This window comes from Akebia trifoliata, chromosome 6 (genome assembly GCF_017979445.1).
Source record: "Akebia trifoliata isolate Shusen 1 chromosome 6, ASM1797944v1, whole genome shotgun sequence".
NCBI classification, from domain to species: domain Eukaryota; kingdom Viridiplantae; phylum Streptophyta; class Magnoliopsida; order Ranunculales; family Lardizabalaceae; genus Akebia; species Akebia trifoliata.
This window is the reverse complement of record NC_141380.1, coordinates 11,656,475-11,674,000: the sequence shown is the minus strand read 5'-3', so window position 1 is coordinate 11,674,000 and position 17,526 is coordinate 11,656,475.

Genomic DNA, 17,526 nt, shown 5'->3' with positions numbered 1-17,526 from the left:
TGTTGTAGAGTGGGGGATATGAAAAAGATGTGAGATGTGATGGATTTTGACTTCTTTATTTTATTTATTTTTTTGTCTGATTTTGAAAGGAGGTGCCCTTGATCCTAAGGGGGTAGGGGTAGGGGGTGAAAAGGTCTATGGAGTTGTGATATTGTATTTGCCTTTAATACTAATGAAATGAGGTATGGTCTTGCCCAAATTTTGTTATTTGCACTTTAGAACATATGAGTGTGTTAATAGAAATAAATATTCTTATACCAAGATGAAAGAATTCCCTTTAAAAGGGTAATTACACTCTAAAACATGTCTTGTGAGACAAGTGATTCTACTTAAAAGTGGGTTTATGAATCATTAAGAAAAGAGGAAAATATTGCCAAAGGAGAAGAAGATAGATTATTTTATGAGTTTAGATCAAAACAATGAATTTCATGTTATTTTTGTTTTCTATCCTTAAGGAGGATGTTCAACACTAATTTATATGATTGTATTGCCAAGCTCTTTTATTTCTATTTAATAACTTTAAAAAAATATAATACATCAAAACCATGAATTTAAAGAGGAATATGTCAAGCCATGACACTTTGTCAATCAAATTATTCAACAATTGACGCTCAAGATCATAGCAGTTCTAGAAAAAGTTGATCACTTTTTAATTTATTAAAGTCAATCTATTTTTTATTTTGTTGAGATAACAAACCGTCTATGCATATAATTTACACAAAACAAGTTCAATGTCAAACGGTTACAGTGCATCAATAATTTATCTTTATATTTTTGTACAACATTGATTTCATTGGGTAGTTCTCTAATGGATGTTAGGTTATTTCTAAGTTCAACAGCACCTTGATACCTCCCTGAAGGCATCATCAAAAACTATCTCACGCTACTATTTTTACGTTAGTTGGCTTTATATTTTTTATTTTCAATGTGAGTCATTACAGTAATATTGCATTAACTACCTAAAATGCATAAATTAGATGTTTTTAGTAACATAATTAGGCTAATGACGCAAATAGTTAATTTTCAGTCAAACTATTTAGCAATTGATCGTGGTAATAATCCAAAACTGTAAACAATTTATCTCAAAATTTTCATGGTTATTATGTTAGAAAGCCCATGGATTGGTTGCATTTTTTTTTTCCTTATTCTTCTTCGTTGTTTTTTTTTTTTTTTAATCCTAATGGTATATAGTAAAAGTTATTCAATTGAGTTACTTATCCCACATCAACGCATATATATAATCATACATCTTATGTTGAAAAATCACTAATTATCCTTCTATAATATATAAAATGCATTACCTAAAGAAAAAACATATAACTGGAATATCCATTCAGTTCAATTATTTAAATTTGGTTCACAGTAAATATATATTTATATAATTATTTTCTTTTATATTGGCACTATTTACATTCACAGCTAAATCATTGATGACAAATATAAGATGATGGTATAGCAGTGAAAGTGGTTTGTCTTGCTTAATGGTGAATAGTGAATTTGAAAGATGATATTCACAATTGCATGTAAATGACTCAAATGACTAAATTTGTCATCTTTATTTCCAAGTGATAATGGAAATATACATTTTTCATGCGAGCAAGACTTTCATCATGGTGGTGGCTGCAAACAGACACCCAATTACCCATTATGTCTTTATTTCTATCTACTAAGTTTAAGATAAATGGATTTAGTTTATTTATTTTCTAATGACTAAAATATAAGACTTGCCCATGAAAGATAGGGTTCTTCGTCATTTTTAAACTATAAATTTATGCTTCAAATTTAATAATGGAGAAATTGTGCTAGGGACCCAATATTAAGTGAGTACAATATTATAATTTCTTCTACAAAACTTTCATAATAGATTATTATAGGCAAATGTCATTAACATTGTATATCATTCATTATTCAATAACCCCTAAGCCAAATTATTTTATAAAGTTACATTGTTAGCTACCATGAATTATACTATTTATGACCATGATATAATATTTGATGATCATCTTTGAAATATTATTAGTTTACCTTTCTCTTTAATTAAGTTGTAGGAAAAATATCTAATTTTTAATACATGTTAATATCACATTCAATTCAATAAAAATATTTTATATATCAAATATATGGTTACTTGCCCCGGTATTCAAAAAATTATGTGTTCTATAAATGCTCATTCCTCGTTACTTCTATCAACTCCTTTTTTATCCCTCTCTCCTTAAAAAAAATTATTTTATCTTAATATAAATCAAAGTTTTTTTGTTAACTTCTAGAGTGTAAAAAAGCTCTCACTTATCAATTATAGTTTCATAGATGAAAAATTTTAAATAAATTTTATTGTTCTTAAACTATAATTGTATCATTATCATTCATCAATTATTCCAAAGTTGTGATTAACAAATATATAAAATTATGTCTTTTATTAAAACATGTGTCTTCACGTTTTTTTTTTTTGTAATTCACATAAATTTTTTGCATTCACTTATTTTTAAAAACCCTCAATTTGAATAAATGAACCTCTCATTATTATAATCATTGGTTTTCATTTATTTATAGACTAATATAAAATTCATTAGTTGATCACTAGTGACAAATAATAAGTTGTGTGATTTTTCTATCACCATTCACCACAAGAGTATTTTCAAGCTGAGAAGTCACAAACTATAAAATTTTCTATATTACTCATTTAGTATTTAAATTTTTAACATTTTTTTTATTTATTAATAATTTATACAAATTAAAAATTAAAAATGACTTTTATTTTTATCCATGTGAATCTATTCAAACTCATTGTTTAAACTTTAAATTACATCTTTGCCATTTTAAAATTGCTACTTTTGAAATTTTCTCAAATACGAATACTTTAGTGACTTTATATATATATATTCCTTCTTTATTGTCGTATTGTGATTTTTTAGACATTGATGTTCTTTAAAACACTATAAATATTGTTGATTTTTTTTTCTTGAGGGTTGACCAATGGAGAAAATTTAGTTGAGTGATTAAAAGAAAATTACAGTTCTTGACTAATTTGATGTAGCAAAAGCAATAGAAAGTTGATTGAAGACTCGTTCAAAAGTCTACTTCTATCACTATTAAAAGCATTTATTTAACAATACTATGTCCCATGACTACATTGCTTCGAAAGTCTATTTATTTCTAAAAATATTCTATTTCACATTCAGAAATTATATTTTATGTTTGGGTATATATATATATATCAAGGGAGGCGTTCGGCGCCTCACTATTTAACAGACGGTTTAACAAACAAATTTCGATCGTTGGATATGATACAAGTGGACGAACGAGATTGAAAACAACATCGTTGCATTTAAGTTATAAATTATACATTTATTAGAAGTGTCATCCCTCAAATTATTTCTATTTAGTGCTACCTCACTGTTCTCTTAAATCGAGAACAAAGAGTTTCTCTATTGACAAAACTAAAACTCATTTTTCTAAAATCGCTGAAACCTTTTCTCTCACTCTCATTCTCTCTCGCTCTTGCTGCAACTAGCTCCTTCTTACCCTCTCTCTCACTCTCTCATTCTCTCTCACATTTTCTTCATATTGCTCACTGCAACTCCATCTCACGAACACGAATGGTTGCAACACTCTTTCTCGCTGCAACTCCATCTCCCTCGCACGAACGACTGCAACTACTTATCGACGAAGACAGGTACTCTCTCTGATTCTAATCATGTTATGATTTTAATTAATACAAATCTAGTTCAGAAATTATGATTTTCATGATACATTTGTTTCAAATCTAGATACCTATTTCAGAAATTTTTGATTTTTGATTTTGGTAGCTAAAAAAATCCTATTTTTCTGATGAATTGAATCGAAATTGAGACTTAAGGCATTAAAAATAAGTATGTAAGTTATGAGGTGTTTTCCTTCTTCAAAACCTGTAGATCTGTAATATGCCAGAAAGTATTCTATGCATTTTGAAATAAGATGCTTTTATTCACCAATGTTTCTTCTCTTTTATTGTTTGAATCATCAATTTTGTTTGATTTTCATAGGAAGCAAACGAAACTAATGCATTACGCTTGGAAAATAATAAGCTTGAGAAGCTGTGGCGCCCCGTCAAACACTAACACAAAACCCCATGTCAAAACTCGAGATACTAGGTGGTACCTCAAAATTTCGGCATGATCTCCTCTGTTTATGTTAGCATTCCAATGCGTTTAACCTGCACCTGATAAACGACATACAATCCTGCATATAAACAAATAATATATAGTACTAACGGAAGTCTATATACATCTAATAACGTACAAAAATCAGAGTGCGGAAGAAGAAGTTTATATACATGATTATACAGAATTCCTCACTCTAACAAAATTCCTAACGCTCAAAATAGAATCCACAAAACTACCTGGAGGAACTAACACCACTAGGGGTAATAACCCCAATACTCACCAGGTAATGAACTTTGGTCGTCTATCTGACCCACCAGATGGTCCTCACTCACTGGTTCTATGCCCACCTCGCCAACTGCAGGCTCTGAAGCTAAAAAAAATAGGAAGGAATGGGTGAGTAACAATGGTTACCTAGTAAGGAAACAAACAATTTCTGCCAATAACATCTTCTAGCATGAACGAGTAAACATACTAACTCATTTTAACACATGCAAAGTTTTACAGAATAAGCTACGATTAACTGGTACATATAGCTAGGGATGAGCAACTAAACATTTTAAAACTGACATCACATCAATCAACAGTACTTACTATAGTATTTTCTTTATATACCAATCTAATTGATCAAATGGAGACAATAAACATGGATTTCATTTTATATATCAAAGTAAAGCAACAGATACATAATACACTATGGTGGAGTATTGGAATTAGAGAGTTGGGATTCACGACTGGATCGCTCCTAGTCGGGACATGGTACAATTCTTCTCTAGCTTTTAGTTCCTGATTTTGTGGCCAGTCGCTACACTTACCACGCTTGGTTGACCATTTATCCGGCTCAGGCTGGCGTTTGACGTGACCGTAAGCAATGGATCTCTTTTCGATGTGTCAGAACGTTCGACTACTATAGATTGTTAGTGATCACTGACTAATCATCTTCGTCTATGCCTATCAGGCGTGCATGTGATTCTCAAATATACAAACCATTCGTATACGACCACCTTTACATTACAAGTTCACTGGTAAAGATAGAGAGGAATAAACCTGGATTCCAATTGTGACTCCACACACATACGTGTCACATACCACGTATGAGCTTGGTGGTCTCTACCATACATCCCAGGATAGTACACCACTCCGGATGATATGATGCACTATCCCTTCAGGCATTCACAGACTCTTTAACAACTCACAAAATAGTTACATATATAGATTATTTTCATTTGAAAATAAAAGAGAAATTAACAATACAAGGTAGAGAATGGATATCCAGCTTCCTACTATACAAGTGTGGCCACCCGGTCTAAAATAAATAACATAACGGAAAGGTAAACAGCGCATCGCGCTAACAAAAATTTAAACAAACATGCAACCAACAATATTATCCATGAATATCTATTCACCAACCTACACACAACACAACAACGTAAAATGCAAACATCACCCCTCAGGTGTGACTCTGACATTTTACCGTTTCATACCCTTTTTCTGATTTTTACAGTTTTCAATCTCTTCAATAAAATATTCATTTTCTGATATTCATCAACTCAATATGAGTTCATTGAATATTAAATCACATTTTTCAACTATAGAATTTATTTCTATCAATAATATTGAAAAAGACTACAAATTTCATATCAAAACGGGGTCCGAATAGTGCATAAGACCCAATTTATGGAAATAACCCGCTAAAATACCCTACCCACGTATAATTTGTTAAAAATATAATTAAACATATCAAATATGCAATTTCTGAAGTGAATTTTTGAAATAACAAATAAATCCTATATTTTGGAAATACATCCAAATTTTTTTTGATAAAATCCTAAATGCAATTTTCACAATCTACGATTACTAATAGAAATTGAGAGTTCCTTACAATGTCTAGGCAAAAGGATCGAGGCGTGTGCGCGAAAATCGAGGCGATCGACACAAAAATCGAAATGGACCGAACTTTGAAGCGGTTGATTTTCAAAATCGGCCTAGTGGTTTCGAAGATCTCGACGTGGTCGTCTTTTCTCCCTTCTGCGACGGAGGACAGTTTGACCTCGAAACGGATGAAATCCGAGGTTGAAGTTTCGAAATCCTCGTATATGTATACGACTGATTATTGACGATATGGGGTGAAAGAGAAGATGAAATGAAGGGATCTTGGGTGGGTTTTGTAGATGTCGAAGCTGTAGATCTTTTTTCCTTCTACGACGATCGTCAAAGGTGGATCGTTTGCGATGAATTCGATGTTGAAATTTTGAAGAAAAAACAAAATTTTCGTTAAAATTTTGCGTTGGCTGTATTTTGACGAGTTGGAGAAGATGAGATATATATATAAAAAAAATTAAATTTTATTTATATAAAAGTTGGGATGAAATCGGTATTTCGCCTATTGTTTTGATGGATGATAACTTGGCCATTCGGACTCCAAAACTGACAAATGAATATTCTATTTTACCTAATTTTTCGTTCCAGATCTAATAGTATAGTCAATTTTTACAAATTATGTCTCTATCAAAAGTTTACATTTTTGGCCTGAGGTGATCCCTAAACTTGATGTTGTTTTCATTTTTTACCATAATTCGACTTTCTGATCTCCAAAAATGACAAATAAATAGTCCATGTTCAATAATTTTTCGTTACGAATCCAATGATATAATCGAATCTTAATAATTCTTTCTCTAACAAAAAGTCACTATTTTAGCCTGGTCCTACTCGGTAATCAAGGATTTTGTAATTTTTATATTCGGACTCGCATTTGAGCGTGCTTACAGGCTAAAGTATATTTTTCGATCATTTTGAATCTAATGGTAAGGTCAGATTCCATTAAAAATGATTATAAATATCCTAAAATTTTACCCCTAAGTCCTACTTTCAAGATTTTCTCAAAATTCCACTATTTATTTTTTCTCGAGATACGAATTGAAAATCTGGGATTTTACAGAAGCAGTTGGAAAATCTGACATGGCAATTGCATCTAGAAAAAAGATTGCGGGTATGCCTTTCTGTTGTAAAATTGGTATTCTTGTCAATTTTATAGTAAACTAATTGTTAAAAACATTTGTAAATTTTTTGGGTTGTCAACATGTTACTTTGTGTAGCTCCATATTGATTTCAAACAAAATATATATTGAGGTATACCTCAAGTAATGACTATGAAAGTGATAGTTATATTGTGAAACAACTTGAAGCATGTGGAGTGCAATAATCAATTTTTTTTACTGTTATGAATTTAACATGATCTGTAGTAAACATGTTCTGCAGAGTGGATGATGTATTCAAACCTTACCCTTCACTTTAATTATCTAAATTATTTCATTCTTGTTTTTCTCTTTTTTTTACTAGAAATGATGCTAAATATTATTGCTACATAGTTTCTTGTTATGATTTTATATCCTCGTCACTACTAGTTTAGTTGGGTTATTTTCATATGGTTTGTGACTGCACTTATCTCTAAGTGAAAAATGAAAGAACATTTTGCTATGTAGGTTTCCAATAAAGAAGTTAAGTTAGTAAAAATTTCAATGTTTCAAAATGCATTGGAAGCATTGAATATGGAGTTGGATGCAGTTAAATTGGCAACAACTAGTGAGTGCAATCAGAACACATTGCTTTTAAGTTAGCTTAAATTGTCAATAAAAAAAGAATCAGATTGTCAAAAGGAAAGACAATCCATAGACCATATTCATATTCATAGTATGCATATTCATGAGTTTTATATTACCTATAAAACTACACCCCATATATATGCATCTTCATAATAGTTTGTTACTAGTTAATGTGGCTTGCATGAGTAATGAGCATGATGATTTTTTTAATAAAATGTTTGTTGTCCTAATAAAATGGATGTCTGAAATTTGAATTTTAAAAGTCAACATTTTATGAAAGTTGAATTGTCACAATTTCTTGAGATTGTCTTTGAACATCTTGATTGAGACAGTCAAAATTCTATCTCATGACCAAGACCTTGCCTTGAGACGAGATTTTAAACCTTGACAATCATCTTTATGTTTTTAATATTAATTCCCTTATTTGTGTTGTCGGCATGTGCAAACCACTGTTTTATCTTTCGGTGGACATCTACCTGCTTGGAAAAACATTCTTGCCATACTTTGAGGTCGTGGGTTCAAGGTTGTATATGTTATGTGGAGTGTTCATCATTGGGATTTTGATAAATATGTGTTGAAGGCTACTTCTTTTGAAAAATCACCTTGTTGTGATAAAAAAAAGAAATTTGGGGTTCATAAGAATTTGTAAAGTTTAGTTTACTAATCGATTTTGTTACATTCTTGGAATCACTAATTTTAATTGTATTTCTATCAATTCTTGGATCCACCGTCTACATGTTTGATTTGTTAGTAAATGATTGGGCTTGCTTATCAACAACTTCAGTAGAGTTCTTTGACCTACTTTAGTAGATGTATGAGTTCACTCTAAGTTCCATTTTTAGATCCCCATATAACTCTTGTGATCTTACCAAATTCATTGGGTTATTACAAATGTTTTTGTTTGGCGGAGATGAATGTTGAGATAATGCCTATCCGATGATATTCATACCCCAATTGCGTAACAAAAGACGATAATATCAACGTTTGAGGATCATGTGATGGTGATTGATGAAGACACGAGGAGATGCCAATGCAAGTAACTAGAAATATTGAAGGAAGAACAGGAAAGGGATCCTTTTCGGAATTTATTCAAGAATTGCATAAATTAAGATCTCATTAACTGTATACCATTTTTCAATGGAGCTGAATGTTGAATTGTCAAAAAACATTACTAATTACGATGTTATCCACCAAAAACAAATGTTCATGATGGACTCGAAACGAGTTTGCTACGTTGGCAAAAGAGTGATGTGTTGCACCCAATAACTTTAAGATCGAAATATCAAAGCAATAAAAAATAAAATTTAATACATCCTAATTAATGAAATTAAATAGATGACCAAAACAAAGTTAACCACTACTTTTTTTTATCATCACCCATTAGCATTTTCTTCTTCTCCAAAGGCCTTCAGATGAGAACTCACTATTGAGACTAGCTATCCTACAATGCTTGAGTGGAGTGAATAGGAGACAATAAGAAGCAACCAATTGAACATGATGATAACAAACTACCACCTTCACAAATTCATAATAAACCGAAATCTTAAAGAGAAAAAAAAAACTCAATTTTGAAATTGAAAATTTCAATTATATTAACATCTACAAAGACATAATATATTCCCAATCAAAAGAAATATTCAATTTTCAAATTATAAAAGAGTGAAAGAAAGACCTAAAAAAACATTAATTGAGATGATGAACATAGATTTGAATGCATGAATTAGCTCACCAAATCTTTAGGATAAGGTTTAAAAGATAATAATGATGATTGAAAAATAACAATATAAACCTAAACTAATTGTTAATGTAACTTTTCTTTCACACTTCTAACATAGGTATCAATGAAAAGAAATAAAGATGTCATTTTATTAACAAAAAAACATGAAGAGATAACAAAATGTTAATTTTCATGAAAAATTACATCCAATATATAGAGATCCTCATAATTCCTCACAATAAGCAATGAGTGTGGATAGAACCATCTTCTCCTACAAACTTTCATTTCACACAAGGTTCAGGTAGTCTGCTCTGGCATTGAATGCCAACATTTGGCAGATCAACCAAAGGAGAGATGCATCAAGGGCAAGAAGAGCAACCAAAAAGTCTAGTCTTCGCTGTGGGACATCCATAATCAAGATGGTGATGAACATTATTGATGTAGTGAATGCTTTCAGTTATTGTTGCCCAAAGCATCATTGCTTCACAAAACACATATGCGCCCTTATTTCACAAGTGCACAAAAAATCTGAAAGCGTCAAGAGTCACACATACACAAAGAAACACAGGCTTAGACTTATACCTCAGTTAGTTTGATACAATGCAAAGTAACTTTGAGGTTGTTAAAAAAGAAACACGAAAAAAACATTGGTACGCATATTTTTATAATGAAGTCTTCTAGATTTCAATACATCATTATTAAAGCATCCCCAAATATACATTCATAAATAAGCTAAATATCAAGTAAAACATTTGGATGATTGAATTATTCTATAAAAGTTCAATGATTTTATCCATTCAAATTACCAAAACATGTGTATTTTTAATTGGAATGATAAAAACGTCTCAAGTTGGTGCAGATGCAAACAGGTCCCCACCAACTATTCCATGGATACATAGACAATCTCCTAGGCTAAATATCAGCATAATTTGATAATCTAATCTATTTCATTTTTTTATATGGAAAAAAATCTTGAACCATCCTGATAGAAGTCTACTATTGTATGGCTATAACCTCACCTAGCTGATTTTTTACCTGGGAGATCTCCTAGGTGGAACCAATTGTATGGTTATAACCACACTAACCCACTTTTCCTAGTCCTCCAAGGATAGACCAACATAAAAACAGGTTATAACTTGTAAGTGATAAGTATTCATGGCAAACTAGGCACTACTGCAAAAGAAGTTCATGTGCTAGCACCATCAGAAACTCTGATTAGTGAAGCAGTAATAGCGACTCACTAGTAAATAAATTGGTATTAGAATCGCACATCATCAGACAATGATGGCATATATAGGTACTGAACTATTTTCATGTATATATTCTTTAAAAAAAAATATTTATACCTCAGGGTTGAACACAACGATGAAAACATTTCTTCTAAAATTTGGGGGGGGGGGGGGGGGGCTCAATATGAAAAATAGAACTAATGAGGGCTCCTCAAATGATGAGTAATGCACCTATAGAGAGAAGGCATTCAAGCATCCACGTATATAGTATAAGTTCTCCTATTGGGAATATAAGACATAAATAACGATATATTGACAAATAAATAGCATTAAAGAAATCATTGTAAACATGAGTGAAAGGAATGACATTTGATTACCTTGATCTACTAGACAAAGGATCAGAATCCATTGTAATTCGATGATGCCAACCATTGAAGCTACCTGCGACCTCCACAGTTCCACCACTACCCCAGTAATCAATCTGAACCTAGAATAATCGATAGAAAGCGATCCTATTCAATAAATATAATCAGATACTAGTTTTAGCGTAAAACTATGTACGAGAACAAAAATAAGAGAAAGGCCTGAAAATTGAAAGAATAGATGCACAGCTAACAGGAAATATGATAGATGGAAAAAAAAAAGTTCTAAATAATTCTGGATTTTTTGTCTTCATAAAATCGAAAATCAAATCACAATAAATAATTCTGGATTTTTTTCCTCATAAAATTGGAAATCAAATCACAATAAATAAAATCGAAAATCAAATCACAATAAATAATTTTAGATTTTTTGTCTTTATGAATGAATAAACTATTCATGTTCACAGAATAATTCCATGACAGTGTTTGAGATTTCATAAATTCCAAAATAAATAAATAAATAACTTATAGTTCTGTCAACAACAAAGAAGTTGTAGCAAGGTCGAGTGTTGCAGCCGTTCGTGCGAGGGAGATGGAGTTGTAGCAAAAAATAGGGAGAAAGCAGTGAGAGAGGGAGTTGTAGCCATTCGTACGAGGGAGATGGAGTTGCAGCGAGAGAGAGTGTTGCAGCCGTTTGTGTTCATGAGATAGAGTTGTAGCGAGGAATAGGGAGAAAGTGCCAGAGAGAATGAGTGAGTGAGGAGAGGGTCGAGAATGAGGTAGTTGCAACGAGAACAAGAGAGAATGAGAGTGAGAAAGAGGGTTTCAGCAATAGAGAAAAGGGAGTTTCAGTTCTGTCGATAAGAAACTATATGTTCTCTATTTAAGAGAACAAGGAGGTAGCACTAAATAGAAATAATTTGAGGGATGACACTATAAATAAACGTATAGTTTATAACATAAACACGTCACTGTTGTTTTCAACGATCCATTTGTGTCATATCCAACGATCGAAATTTGTTTGTTAAACCGTCTGTTAAATAGTGAGGCACCGAACGCCTCCCATATATCAATGAATGTTTTACTATTTTTTTTATGATATGTAAGTTGGACTCGAACCCACGACCTCAGTGTGTGTTTGGTAACACTTCTGAAATCTGAATGGAGATGGCCCATACTTTAAATATAGACTTCAAAAGTAAAAAAACTTGTTTATTTAATTTTCAGACTTTAGATTTTAGAAGCTAAACTAGAAGATGTGAATCAGTGTTGGATTTACACTGGACGAAAGTTCTGATTTCTGATTTATATTTCTTTTCCTAAATTACCCCCATCTAATATTTCTTTCCAAGTCTTACCCATTATTTATAGGAACCCTAGAAACCCATTTCGTCATTTTCATATTTTCAACTCCTCTTTCTATTTTTTATCTTCTACTTCACAACTCTTTTAGGTTAATGGTTTATTCTCTCAACTGTAGGTAATCTTCTTTTGCATACTATCAATAAATATAATGATATTGTTTTAGATGTCACAAGTATATTAAATTTATGCATAAATTAATTGGTTAAACTAATTTCTGATCCAAAGAATATCCTTCTTGAGGTCAAAACCTCGTGAATTCATCCATCCTCAATACTCTAAAAATTAAAAATATTAGAGAATTTAGAATTGGATGTTAGCAAAAATGGCAAAATCGAAATTGGATTTTGTGGATTCAATCGAGAACTTTCTAATTGAATATGTGGACAAAAGCTATGTAGTGTCTCTTTTGTACTCTTCCTAGATTTTTATTTTTCCAAACTCCAAAGTAATTCTTACACGAGGTTTCCTAATAACTGACATTACTATTCCAACAAATTTCCAACTTTATTAGTTATATAATATATAATCATTCATCAAACAAAGGGAAAATTATGAAAAAAAACTAAAAAAACTAAAAAAACAAATTATTTCTTAAAAGAAACCAGAATTATTGATAATTATAACGAGGATACTAATTCGGCCATTAAACGGCCGGTCAAATTCTCCCTCTTCACTTTTCTCTCTCCTCTTAATTTAAAAAATAAAAATAACAAAAATTCAGCCCAGTCAAATTCTCTCTCCTCTTTTTTTCTCTTTCCTTCCATTAAAAAAAACGAAAATATTATATTCGGTCATTAAATGGCCGGTCAAATTCTCTCTCCTCTATAAAATTCTCATTCCTCATTTTTTCTCTCTCTTTCCATTTTTTTTTAAAAACGAAAAATATATTCGGCCATTACTTGGCCGGTCAAATTGTATAAACATTCACCACTTCTTTTCATAATATATTCGAACATTTTTTTTCAAAATTTCTCCTATTTTATAAACATCAAGATTTTAAGATGATCTAAGATCTTGATTTTAAGATCTTGATCTTGATCCTAAGATATTGATGTTGATCATGATCATGATCAAGATCATATCGTGATTATGATCAAGATCAATTTTTTTTAATTGATTTTTCTTCACATTTGAATCTATTTAATGTGATATTTGATTTAGTAAGGTTTGTCTAAATATTATTTCAATGATAGATTTAGTGGTTGTATGCAATTTTGTTTAACGGTCGAATAAGTATCCTCATTATAATTATCAATCAATTTAGGTTTTTTTATTATTATTTTTTCCATAATTTCCCTTATATTCAACCATTAAATGGTCGGTCAAATTAGTAAACAAAATCGCATAAAACCACTAAATCTATCATTGAAATAATATTTAGACAAATCTTACTAAACTAAATATCACATTAAATAGATTCAAATATGAAGAAAAATCAATTAAAAAAAATTGATCATCACGATCACGATCATGATCAATATCAATATCTTAGGATTAAGATCATAAGATCAAGATCTTAGATCATCTTAAAATCTGGATGTTTATAAAATAGGAGAAATTATGGAAAAAAATGGTCGAATATATTATGAAAAGAAGTGGTAGATGTTTATAGAATTTGACCGGCCATGTAATGGCCAAATATATTTTTCATTGTTTTTTTTTTAAATGGAAAGAGGGAGAAAATGGAGGAGTGAGAATTTTAAAGAGGAGTGAGAATTTGACCGGCCATTTAATGGCCGAATATAATATTTTCGTTTTTTTAAATGGAAGGAGAGAGAAAAAAGAGGAGAGAGAATTTGACCGGCCATTTAATGGCTGAATATAATATTTTCGTTTTTTTTAAATGGAAGAAAAGAGAAAAAAGGAGGAGAGAGAATTTGACTGGGCTGAATTTTTATTTTTATTTTTTTTTAAATTAAGAGGAGAGAGAAAAGTGAAGAGAGAGAATTTGACCGGCCGTTTAATGGCCGAATTAGTATCCTCGTTATAATTATCAATAATTCTGGTTTTTTTAAAGAAATAATTTGATTTTTTAGTTTTTTTTCATAATTTTCCCTCAAACAAATACAATATGTATACTTGATTTTGCAGAAATTTTAGCCAAGTTATTGACAGAAACTTGGTAGTGTTATTGATTTATATCTATAAAGATTCTTTCTTGGAGCAATTTGAAAATATTTTTATTAATCAGTAAAACCCCATTTTATTGTTTGAGTATAACCTTGTTAGAATATAATTTCTTAAGTATGAATTCAATTTGAAAACAATACTTTTTGGGTGTTGATTTGTCACAAGTCGAAATTAAATGTATGAATGGTTTCATTATACATAACGTGCTATGTTTTTATGTTTTTTTTGTTAATAATTTATTAGAATAAAAAAAGAGTAACATTGTCAAAATGACCATTAATTTTTAAAATTCTGTTTGTAATTAGAAGCTTTTAAAAATGGTAACAAACAACTCTTCCAAAATAAGATTTTAAATTTCAGATTTAAGAAAATAGAAAATATACTTTAGACTTCAAACTTTAGAAGTGTTACGATATATACCTTTAGATTTTCTTTGTAATATGTCAAACCAATTGAGCTACGTGTCTAAGTTCAAATTTCTGGTAGATTTTAGATTCAGTTTACTTGAATTCGTCTTGTTTAACAAAAAATTCATTTTCCAAACAAAATATTTTACTTGATGCAAAAATTTTAAGAATATTGTCATATAATTATTTTGATTTCATCGTCAGTTATCGTTGAATATATATATATATATATATATATAAACAAAATTTTCTAAAAATATTTATTATTTTTTTAATACAAATATTCTATTAGAAAATTATCTAATTTAGAATATAATTTAATTGAACTCGTATAACCAACACTATATATTTAGAACATAAATATTCACATTATAATTAAAAAGTAGTGGTATTATAAAGTGAAATAAATGACGTTGGTAGAATAAGTAGAAATTTTGGGTCTAAAGAGTAAAGAAAGTGATTGATACAATTTTCTAAAGAAAAAAAAACCTATATTGTATAAATAGTATTTCTTTTCATAATTCAAAAGTTTTAGTTTTTTTTCTCACACAAACAAAATTCTAATGTAAAAGGAATATTGTATTATAGAATCCAAGTATTTTCATAAATGAAACAAAATCTTGTTGATTATTAAGGGTTTTTTTTATTGTTGTTATTGCTCAATATACACAATAAAATTTTCTATAAAAAAATATTTATTATTTATTTACTATAAATACTCTATTAGAAAACTATATTTTTTGTAATAAAATTTAATTATAATAGCATAACACAATACAATCTATATATATTATAAATTTAATTTACAAAATAATTGAAATCTATTGGCATTTTTGTAGTGAAATAAGTTGCATTGTTAACAATAGGGTGCTGATGGTGGTTGTAGTAAGAGTGAATAGAGGTTGTTGGTCAAAATAGTAGATGAAGAGAGATAAAAAAATTTTAGAAAAAAAGGTCTATATGGTATTTCTTTTCATATTCAAAGCATTCAGTGTGCAGATTTTTTTTCAAATATGATATTTTAACATTACACACGAGAAATTTTTATATAATAGGAATTTTATTTTAAAAATAAATGTCATAAAAAATAAAAAAATAAAAAAACAAAATATTGGTGACCATACTTTAAAAAAAAAAAAATTCATATTTTTTTCATTTTGTTATCGATTATCAGTAAATACTTTAAACAATTTTTTGAAGAAAAAAATATTCATTGTTTGTCGGAAGTAACTCACTACAATCTATTTCTAAAAATATAAATATTTAACATTACAATTGGACTCTAGTGGTATTGTTGTGGTGAAATAAATGGTGCTGATAACGGTAAGATGATGATGATAACTATAGTAATGATGAATAGAAGTTATTAATATAAAATTCACTTTATTTATGATCTCATCCTGTGAAAAAAAAAATCTCACAAAAAGTATGGTGGTTTTCCTTTAATACACAACCTTCAATATAATTTATAATTAGTTTGTGTCATCCAAAATTATTAGTTAATTCCTTCGTCTTTTCCCAATAAAATATTATTCAAATTTCACTTGATTGGTTGAACAACAAAAGTAAATGGTAAATACAATTTTTCAAAAAAAAATCATATCGTATAAATGATATTTATATTGTACAATAATAAAAATAAACTACAAATATAAAAACTTTTAAACTGTAAACGATTAAAAAAAAAATTAAATTAGTGAGTAAGAAAAAATTTAAGGCATAAAGTAATTTATATAATTGCTTAAATGAGAGATTGTAAGATAGATATTTGTAAACTAATAACAATAAAATAAAGATAAATTTATTAAATTTACTAAAAAAGAATCAAATAATTTTAGTTAGTGATGGAATTAAATAAATAAAAATTAATTATTTTTAAAAATTACATTGAAAACATCATATTTGATTTTGACAAAGATACTAAAATATAAAATTATTATTACATGAATAATAATAGTTTTTTATCTAAGAGAAAAATAAGAAAAAATTTAAGCTCAAATGATTTACTATCAATTTCACAAGTGCATGTGAAAATTTTAGTAGTTCATTTGGTTTATTAAGAAACTAAGAGAAAGGCATTATATTTGAGAAATAATTTGTAAAATATAAATTCTTAATAATAATAAAAAAAGGACATGTGATATTACACTAATTATCATGGGATAATAAAAGTAATATTTCAAGATTTGAAATTGTGAAAAAAATAATTTAAAAAATCTGTAGGTATGATACCATATGTGTAACGACCCAAAATACGGAGGTCCACAAATCAATCCATGACCCAAGAGTCAAGGCAGATATTTGAATCCAAAATGTAAAAGAAAATAAAGGATTTTTTAAAAAAGGGGACACACCAACCATAGCATGAATCGTAAACATAAGGAATTTATTATCATAATACTAATTAAACACTTTTAAACATTTAAAAAAAAATGACTTGAAAGAAACCCTCATTATTTATATTTTAAAAATACATGTCAAAAAGTGTTCAATTTTCAAAATCGACGGTTGAAAAATACTTGAGTTGTTACTGGAATTAGACTATCGGACGGTAGAGAAAGAGATTTTAGCTACA